Source organism: Bombus vosnesenskii, unplaced genomic scaffold, assembly GCF_011952255.1.
Source record: "Bombus vosnesenskii isolate JDL3184/JDL3185 unplaced genomic scaffold, Bvos_JDL3184-5_v1.1 scf7180000013367, whole genome shotgun sequence".
Lineage (NCBI taxonomy): Eukaryota > Metazoa > Arthropoda > Insecta > Hymenoptera > Apidae > Bombus > Bombus vosnesenskii.
In genome coordinates, this window is record NW_022883000.1 from 60,960 (window position 1) to 72,284 (window position 11,325).

Sequence of the window (11,325 nt, forward strand, 5' to 3'; positions counted from 1 at the left end):
TTAACGTTCCTCGACCATTCAATTAGACTGCATGGAGAACGGTGTTTAAAAACCGAGAAAAACCCAGCCGCCACGCGATACCGCGCTAAGATAACGGACCTGTATTACCAGACGTATGTAGTATCGCGAGACGACCGCTACCGAACAGTTCAACAACCACCTGCGGCTAACTGTCCCCGTATATATTATCGTATATTAGATTACGAGTCACCTACAGCGGATCTATAAATTTTCTTGCGCGATACCGCATTGATTAGCGAGTACACGGGCATTGCGTGCTTGCCAGCACAGCCATCGCCGGACAAGGGGATGCAGAAGAAATCTGGTCCTCGGCACTCTCGCTACTCTCTGGTCTCTTTCTCTTTGGCCGATCGCCGACCACACGTTTCGGCCTGTGTCGCCTGTCTCCAATTATCTCACGCAACGTCTACGGGGAATGGTTGCACGCGGAACCGTGGCCGAGGGGTTCGCTGCTCGATTCGGTATTCGGATCGAGAGATGAGGTTTTTTCCATGGAGAACTCCGAAGGCTGTTTCTTCCTGGTGCACTGGGAGTGGCCTGCTTGATAATTAACGCGTTCGGGTTTGCTTCGTGGTGGACAGGTGAACATTTGTGCAGAATTACAAAGATTTCTTCTTGGGGGTTTGATGTTTAATGTTTAGTGATTTTGATGGTAATTTGATGCGCATGTATATTGAATTGGTATGTATCGTTGGTTTATAAATAATATAAATTTCGAATTACTACGTAATTCATAAGAGACAAGAATTAGCAAAAGGATTTGGTGTAAAATTCAGTTATCTTGGAACTTTCATATCATTAGAAGGGTGCGATGGATCGCGTATTTGATTAAATGTTGTATCGATGCGATATTTGTAGAGTATCAAAAATTTTGAAGGAAAAAAAGTATATTTTTCAAAAACGAATGAATCGACCGAGTTCCTGTTTAACCGTTTTATCTCAGGACCATTTCCAAGACCGTACGGGTCAAGAGACAAATATAAACTATAGCCAGTTTAAGCCACAGGAGACTGCAGGAAACACGAAACAGGAAAGTGCAATACACGATTTTGTATCGCATTATTTACGATATGCCTGTTCACTATACCAAATATGCTAATTAACGAGTGCACTCTGTCATAAACAACGGGTAAGTACCGACTGCTTCGTCGATGAAATAGCATACCAAACGTCTCGCAATTTATGCTTCAATTGATTTCGCGGAAATCAAGCGCTCGCTCTTTATCTGGTCAAAAATGATTTCCGAATCAACCGACCGAACAATAAGCATTAATCAGACATCAAATGTCATTAACCCTATCAGTATACGTATCACCAGCTTATAGAATTTCTATCTGGAAACAAACAAAATATAATCCGTTTAAGTTCATTTGTCCGCTAACTCCGAGAAAGTTACTTTGTGGCATTACTAAATTTTAGTTTAATTTTTTATTATAATCTCTTAATCTAGTATGATCATGATCTCTTAGCCGATATTGACGTATTATTTATTAAATTCTATAATGTCCTTTTAGAATAACCTCGATTCTACTGCAATTGATTCCAACCAAAATTTGAAACTAATTCTTTCTCAAGTAACAGTTTACAAGGAACACTGGATTATTATAATATTATAACCTTCTAATCTTCTGTTTTTTAGTATATCGCCCATTCTATTTGGAAATAATCGCAATCAAAGCTGACAATTTAAAACGTATCTTCAAATAGCAACGTATAATAGAAATAGGATTGCTGTATGCATCAAATGACAAATATATGGACTACCCAGGACCATTCAACAGATCGATGGACGTCAATCGTGCAAAGCAATGCACTCAGGCCGCGTGTATCAAGGCTCAGCCAAGGGAGAGAGAGCCATCCGAAGGGTGGACGAACGTATGGGCCATTAAATCTTGCCGGGTGGCAAAAACTCCTTCCGAATTCTATTTGTCTTCCCAGCCCTCTTTCCATCTCACCGCTATTGGGAGGGAAAGTCTAGCCACTTCCGTCGGTTTTCTGAGCCTGTCTCCGAGTTCCGGCGGCCAAACGCTAATCGGTCTAGACTCTGGCTCTCTGCTATCCTTCCAACCTTCCTGTCCTACGAAATCCTCGCTTCCCTCTTTGGCAATCTTCCTCTCTCTTTGACCATTTCTTCTTTACTCCCACCACTTCAGTTCCAAGGGGACTCTTTTCTTGCCTCTCGAGTTAACGTTCGCGGGACACGTCAGCAATCGTCTGCCTAGATAGATGGAGGATTTCACTCGGACCTGTTCGCTTTCCGTTACCCGGAACTAGTGATATCGAGAGCGAAGCTGTCATCTCCGAAGTGAACCTGACCATTTCGATTCTCTCGCTCTTTGTTCTTTCTTCCTTTCTTGCCTCGAGAACGAATCGTTCGTGAATCATTTCGAATTAAGAGGTTTGGGTGCTCTTGGGCGTCAAATGTCGTCGAAGATTCGAGAAAGGTATAACTCTTTATGTGATATGATACGTTATTTTTTAAAAACAAAGTTTAAAAGCAGTGACTGGTTTGTATTGATACGTAGCGTCCTTCTTTTGTCGCAAATTTTTCATTTAAAACATATAACTTAAAATATAAAGGATTGAGTACTGAGTAGATTTAAGCCTATACCTTTTAAATATATTTTCAAAGACTCGGAATTTTGCAAAGAATTCAACTAACAGGAATTAACAAATTCTTCGCAAGCTTATACATTTTGAAATAGTTGCTCTCTTAGTGTAATGTGCTGCATTATTTAAATTTCGTTCGGGTAGTAAAGCTATTCCAAACCAATGAATTAATATACGTCGTATTAAAAAAAAAGTCACCCTTAACGAGTCTAATCGATAGCTAGACACGAATACTCATGAAAGCATCCTAAAACATTTACGACCATCCTCTCCTAATAGACGAGGAATGCGTCGGGATCATTGGAGCACATAAGTATGTCAATTGACCGAACGAGGGCAAGTAGGGGTCATAGGAGCAATGAGGCTACGTGAAAATCGACGGTCAAGGTTTATATTATCATATCAATGAATCGTCGGAGCAACGTACTCCGCGTGTACACCGAACGAGTCGTCGGACTATCTCGTCGAATCCCATAGAGGAAATTCATACGTTGAACAATCCCAACAAAGTAACCGTACAGGAACAGGAGTTGTCATTGATCCGAGGAGGTCATCAAACTTTCCACCCTTATCGGGTGGACGCGGTACGTCCGGTGAATGGTGTTTAACGCGCGAGACAATGTCCGAGCCCATCGTGTACCAATATTGACACTTCGCCGCCTTATCACGCGACGTATCAATCATACGACACGCAGACAGTGCAAGAAAATCCATTCCCAACCGTTTCGCTATCGAGCATTCGACTCCATCAAGAACAGAAAGAGAAAGAGAGAGAAAGAGATAGGTCTAAGAAAAAAGTGAATTTAGACTCGACGTTCTTCAACCGGCAGACTCTTTCACGTTAAATAACGTCATCCACGCGTGCTAATGGCAAATCTATAATGGTCCCTGAAAGAATCCGCCAGATTTTTGCTCCTTTTCCAAGAGTTACACTTCCAACTGTCGAATTTCTTTTTCCTAGAAGACAATGGCCAGCTTGCGAGATAGAAGGAACTGTTTTTGGATGAAAACGATGGATCGTGAGACGCGAATAACGTGATAATTTTTGTACGAGGTAGGTGAAGATGTTTTGATATGGTGTTTGTAGCTTGTACGTGGATGTAATTATTGATAAGCACGGGATCTAGAACGAGAATCGTTCAGGTAAGCCGCAGGTTAGAGAAGGGTTAATGTGAGTTCGTACAAACGCGGCGGCGAGCGAAACAGCGTGTCTCTGATAAGATGAACAACTTGATAGAGGCGTTTCGCTTCTGATAACTGCATAATCGGCTGCATAATCAACTGCACTCCTTACGCCGCGGGGAAACTGGAAGAACTGCATTGCTCAGACCGTGACTGCGGCGATTGAAATATTATTGAGTATCGAAGGAACCCTGTTATCGGGGATTGAACAAAAGAATATATATATATATATGTGTGTGTGTGTATCTATTTCGATTTTCGTCGAATACAGCAAAGAGAAAAGGAGTAAAGTGATTCACTTTGAATGAACGATAAATTTTTAAAAGTAGATAATATAAAATATATGGAAATGACAATTGTAACACGTAATTAAAAATATTGAAGAATATTAAGAATCATAATACTAGAAATTTATTAAAAATTTTATTATTAATAAGAAGCTAAATATTATAGAAGATCATATTTTTAATATTATCAGAGCAGTCGGGTAAAATATAAAAAATTAAATAAAAATATAAAAACAAAATAATAAAGTTCTGCATAGAATTCCATACAAATCAATATGATATTCAAACAATGATGGGAGTTGATAGAATGCCGTATTGTTTGCACGAATATCGATGCGCGGCATTTACTTGTTACACGAATCATTTCCACGAATAGGATCCTTTCATAAATTTTTTCTAAGAACAAAAATTGTTATTCTGATCCCAAATAATCGAAATAAAAGAGTAAAACAAATGAGAAAGGATTAAAATGGAGAGCATAAAATAAATTAAAAAGTTGTAGAAACTCGGAAAACCTGCATTTCAATTATATAAAATTTTTTATAAAAATCCATCGTATTAACGAATTAAAAATTGTGATATGGAATTCTGTAAAGATTGTATCCGATTCAAATTTACAAAATCCCTTTGTGTTGATAATTGCTCATTAACACGTTCGTGACATGAATTCTCTGTGAATCGAAACGTGAATTTTACAATACACGAGATGAATTCAAATATGAAAATTAAATAAACCACGAAATTTGGAAGAGACTTTTCTTATAGTCTCGATCCATAAAAAGAATGTAGCTACATCATCTCTTATGTATTTTCATCTATATTTGTATATTTTGTATTTCTCACGAATTACTTCTCATATTTAACATTAACATAAGTATGTTAATTATTGTATTAGATAACTTTGTTCCGCTTAATAAATATATACATTTATAAAACTCATTTACTTCAACGATTGTCTCTTAATAAATATACTCCCGATTTCTCTGAACGATCCTTAACAAAGAAAATCACCGCTTCCCCGAACGATCTAAACTCTAAACGCTTCGATACGGTCCGCGTCATTTCGTCGGTGTCCTATCTTAAAGCGTCGTTGTCGTCGCGATGGCTCGTTATCATTTCACAAACAACAGTTCTGGAAATTGGCCGCATGAACGTAGATACGGCTCTGACCCGCGTGTAACTACACGTCACCATGATCGTACAGGCGCACGCGTGCACGAGAACAAACCACCTAAGTATAGGTGTCCCTCGAACGCATCGTTCGAGGCTGTGAAACACGACGTGGAATGAAATACTGCGGAAACCGGCGTTGTTCCCACTCCGAATGTGTTATTTACGCCTTTCCGCGTTCACGTGGGCCAGCTATACCTCGTTTATTTTTTAATTCCACGGAATCTATCCGCGTGATTAATGGTAGATGTTCAGTTGCGCAATTTTCTGCGTCTTCCGATGTGTATTTCATGTCGAATGGAGTTGGAAAATCGACGGTGACGGATAAACGTGCACGTATAAGAAATTCTAAGGAAGAAAATTAACGAGAATAAGTACGTAAGAAACTATACGAGATAAGAACGGTCGCAGATGGATGCAGAAATCGCGGATTCGAGATAGAGAGTTATTGTACTGTGGCTTCAGTGACCGAGTTTCCTTTGAAAATCGTGTGGTTGCCTTTCGATGCTTCGTTGTTCTCGAGTAGACTGAACTTGATTAATTAGCAGCGGATTAGTAATACTTGACGTTAAGCTGACTATGCCATGTAATATACAGTAGTATCAAGCGTTATTCATGATGTACGCGCTCATTTGAGAATTCTGGATATCCGTCAGTTTAATTAATTTCTCCAACTATTGTTGGAATGAGGTAATTTTAGAAGAAAAAAAGGACAATAGTATATATCTGTATACCGTTGTCGAGCCTATAGTAAAGAACAATAAATTTTAACGGTACTAAAGTTTAATCACGTAGTAAATGTCACGGCGTAAAATAGACATATTAGTAACGATTATTTATTGGTATGTCGATAATATCATGAAGGCGAATAGGAGTGACTAAAGTGGAACATAACGCGTGGTGAATATGTCGTTCATTCGGCCCTTTATTTCTTATTTAAACTTCTATAATTTTATTCTTTTGTCAGAAAGAATTTTTATTTTTATAGTAAACGATCTTTTACTTGGAAAAGAAAAAAGGAAACATTACAAAGGAATATTCGAAGTCATAATCATAAACCTGCGAAAGATTGTAATACTTTCTATATTCTACTACATCATCGTATAAGTCATTATTTCAATCCTGAGAATCGATCCTTATATTTATATCATAAAGTTAGCACAATTCTATAAGATCACGGATTCAATTCTACAATTCAACGGATAACATACGAAACGTCGTTTGTTTTTTGAGAATCGAATAGCAGTGTGATATATATTTATAAAATATTTATGTGATTATATATTTATAAAATTAACAAAAAATGGATCAGCCTGACCTCTTGGAGCTTCTTATACATAATGTAATTCCATAAAATAAGGAAGTAGAGTAGCATTAAATATTGACATCGAGCCCGGCATACAACCTTACCCGAGTACGTTAAACACTACCTAGATGTAGCACGGAGATCTATAATTTCCAAACCAATATCTACTAACCATTCCTTCATATGTAAAATTCCATTCGTCAGGGTGTAACGAGAAAAACATATTTCACCGGGAACGTTAAGTTGCCCAGACACGTCGATGCACTTCGCGAAGCCACTCATCGTTAGCCCTGAAAAGCCCTCTCTTCCCATGGTTCAACACGGAAATAATGCAGGCTGCTATCCGGGGATAAAGGATGAAGATCAGCCTATCTTCGACTGGCGGGGAAAATGCACGTGTACACGAGTACGTTCACGGTGGCGCGCTTCAACACACAAATTTCTCGGGTGCCCGCCGCGTGCTGTATACAGGGTGTATCACGAGTCTATCGATGCATGATTCAGCACACAAAGAACAAATTTGTTCGTTGCACTTAAGCACGATCGATCACGCGCGCGCGAGCGTGCGCCTCGTCGTGGTTCACCGGGTGCTTCAAATCTCGATTCACCGGCCGATAACGATGCCGGTGCATTAGCAAGCGCTGCTAATTCGTTGCTCGTACACGTTGCTGCCATCCTCCCTCTTGAACCACCCTAGAACCGTTGCGCAGGAAATGCGCACGTTTCCGTTTCGTTGTTAATCAATTATGTCGCTTATCGAGTGTTAAAATGAGTACGCGTGCACGCGCGCTGAAATTCCGTCGTGTAGTTTTTTTGAATGAGATTACGTCAGGTAGACGACGTTTAGTTAACGAGGCTGAAGGCGGAGTTGTTCGTGTTGTGACGTATGCGCTTTACGGTTGTACATTGTGCGGCTTGATTAGCTTCTTTGATACAACTTACATACAAATTGTAGTCGTAGAGCATGTGATACACCATACTGCTGAGATTTGTATGATCTTGATTGGCAATAAAAGGAGAGTTAAATTTTGATTTCAGGCAATCTTTGATCGATTTGCGATCTAAATGTTTTTTATTATAGACATAAGAGACATAGGCCAAGGATGTCGTGTCGAGAAAATGGCTTCGTCGAGAAAGAGATAGAAATAACGGGTCCCTTTTTCCTTTTCTATGGGCGGAACGAATATTTGGCACTCGGGGTTTATATCTCTTACATCTATGTTTTTTATCCTGTGTAAAATACGATTATATGACACGAGAAAGCTGTAACATTTGAGTTTATTAACTCTTCTTGTCTTCATATGGGAGACAAATAATTTGAGCCGAATTTGACGAACAAAAATAAATGCACAACGTAGTGCATTTGTAGTATATAGCACAACGTAGTGACGTTGTGTTTGAGTTAGGTTTCAGTTCTAGTTTAGATTTCAACTAGGTTAAGTCACGTTTGAGTTACGGTTTGAATCAGATTACGGTTAATCTTGAATTTAGGTCAGATTTCAACAGTTTCCTAACCTCCGTATGCACTAGCGTAGTATCCTCTGTCAGTCTGTCTGTTATCGAAATCGATCAGAAATTTTTGATACTTCAAAAGGAAGTTTAAAGTGTACAATTCAGTGTTTCTAGCCCAGAGTTTCAGGGTTTGACACTTGTGCCCGTAGATAAGTACCCAAGCTCTCTGGCAGAGTTCCAAATCTAAGTGAAAGTGCTTCGGTAGAGCACTCAGCCAAAAGCAAAGAAATAGTCTCTTAATCTATCCATTTATCTCACTCGACAATACAACGAAGACTACCTTCTGCCTAATTAAAGTTTCACGTGCAGTGCCTATCACGGGTCACCGATAGTCAAGAACGAGTTAGCTAGCGACGACTACATCAGCAGACAATATATCCGAGCGTTTACTCGGCGATAAAGTAGAACAAAACGACGGAGACACAAAGACCTACTTCTGCAATTATCGCGGCAGTCGACGATAAAGAACAAAGCTCGTCTCGAGTCAACTTTAAAACAAGACGGAGAACGAAGAGGGAAGAAGAGACGGGACTTCCATTTCCCCTAAATACCTCGACAGGACGGGAGGCGTGTGTACGCGGACGTAGAATCGCAATACACCCTGTATACATCGGCGTGGTACGTATAGAATCACGAGTACCGGGACCACAACGACGGGGAGATGCGCTCTTTCGCTATAGATAGCGATCAGCCACGGGTCTCGCAGCTTTATTCTTTATTCCGTGCAGGCAGTCCAGGAGAGGTTGGATCAGCCAGATAGAGGCGGCCAGCCGAGCAACGGAGGAAAGATAGCGCGGAAGAAAGGAAGGAGGAACAGACAGGGAACAGAAAGCAGACAGGGGTGGTAGTAGGGGCTGATAGAGGACGGTGAAATTCTCGTTTCACGAGCTTCCCGGGGAAAAGTATGTCGACTACCGTGAATTATGATAAATATCGCGACTGTGACGCTGCGATTTTAGAAGGCTTCGCGGTGTATACGTGTGTGTGTGTTCGTGTATCAGAGACGGGCACACGCCTTTAACCTGACATCCTTTTCCATCTCCCTCAGGCTATCCGCCATACATACCGAAAGCAGCGGCGGATCTTTTGGCCACGAGCTATGCCAAATACCGTATGCCGGCTGTGTACGTCGAACGAGCTGACCCCCCGGTGTCAAATGGAAGGTTGTGCGGCTCATCGCGACCATCGAGAACGCGGTTCGTGAGGATGTCGATCCTTGTTAGCGACTCGAGTGGAAGAACTAAGCCGCGATCATGCCGTGGTTCCTAAGTTTTTCGCCTCTTGTCGCTCGTTTGTAAATTTTGACAAATATAATAATATAATAAATAATATGAATATTGTTATAGGGTTAATCGGAAATTAGACCTCTTTTTTTTAAATTATTTGGCATCAGATTATTTGACTAATAGAAATTTGGAAACATGGATGTTCAACGATTGTAAAAGATGGAGGAATTGCTATGAGGTTGATTGGAAATTAAATTATCCTTTCATTGCGAAAACTTTCAGTCAACGAAACAGTTTAGTCATCGTATAAAATGATTTAATAAATGATTATGTTCTGATGATCAAATACATTTCATTGACTGAAAGTCTTTTTTGCAATGAAAAGATACTTACACGGTGTGAGTCATGTTTAACGAGAGACTGGCTTATTCCGATCGATTTCTGACTTTCTATACGTGCTTCACGTGAATTAGTATGGAAGCTTTCGGACAATTTCTTGAATCACTTATTCTCCTACATGAAAGTACCAATTCAGATGCGAAGCATATTTAGCGTTAGTTAAATCATTTGATCTTTACTCAAATGCTGACATATATTATATCGCCTTCCTTTCTTTCGTGTCTCTCAGTACTGAATTTCTATGCAGAACATAGCCCATTCACCATTCATCAAAAACGATATACCAAAGACACAGAAGAGTATTGTTTAACGGAAAAATAAAATGCGTTCGCAAGAGGTTTCTCAAGATATACAATGCGCATCAGAGAGCAAGCTCGGAAAGGCCACCTCACGCAAAAGTGCCCGCGTTTTTAACTCCAAAGCGGTGTATTTTCAATTAAAAAAGAAAGAAGGGAAAAACGCTAGCAGAAAATAAAAGAGATGAAGAAGAACAGGAAGAGAATCCACAACACTAAAATTTCAAAGGCAGCGACCACGAAAGGGAGAAAAGCACACGTGGGCTCGCAAAAGCGAACAGAAGCGCGTGTGTTTTCCATTTCCCCCGACACACCAGTCATCGAGCAGCAGGTAAGTTCTTTTCGCAAGAGAGGAAGGTAAAAAGAGAGCAAGACGTTTCAACACACTAAAAGAGAGAAAGGAAGAAAAATTGAGCCGAAAAAAAGGGGGAAAAAATACCCGTTTGCGGGAAACGACTTAATGCCAGCGCCTTTTCCGCCATATCTGAAAGGGTGCTACCCGCGAGGGAGATAGTTGGAGGGTCATATGGCAAGAAGAGCCTCGCAGGAATGAGGAACGAGGACAGGAATAGTTCGAGCAAAACAATTACCTACCCTTCCTGCTCGCCAGGGGCACATTTTCACCCCTCAAAACGTGGGAAGAAAAGCCACCGCTTGAGGTATGCGAAATACCCCCTATAGGGCAAGCTAACACACGCCTCTCAAATCTATCCACATACAACCATACGCAACCATACGACGAAACACATCCACGTATTTATACATCGACAGAAAGGCATGGAAGCGGTCACGCGGCTGTGTGCCGATTCCCCGTACACGCGTAGGCATTCTTCATCCTCTCGGCGAGCATTAGCACGACCCCATGGGAGCCAGCTAGGGCTCGTTTTATAGGTACAACACGACGGAAACGCGGTAAAACAGGACAGGTGGAACGGAACGTGCACGTACAGGACGACAGCCGTGAAAGAGCGAGAGAGATCGATGGCGCTTGACTGTATGCGTGAAGGGCGAGGCGAAAATCGGTGCGCAACCGGTTGCCGAGCAAGTGCTCGGCGAAAAGTGCAACAAAATCGCGAAATGGACCTCTTTACTCGTGTCAGGATTTTCGGGAGAATGGAATTTAACCGTGGTCCAGTATCTTCAACCGGGACTTGGTAATTTCGAGAAATTACTACGGTGAAAGGAATCTACACGTACATTTTAATGTCGATTTATATTTGTTGAACGCTGTTTCCAATAGTCTCTGTATTAATTCCGACTCTCTCGCGCAGCAAAAAATTTACACGCCAATTTGAATATCTTTTGGATAATATTTT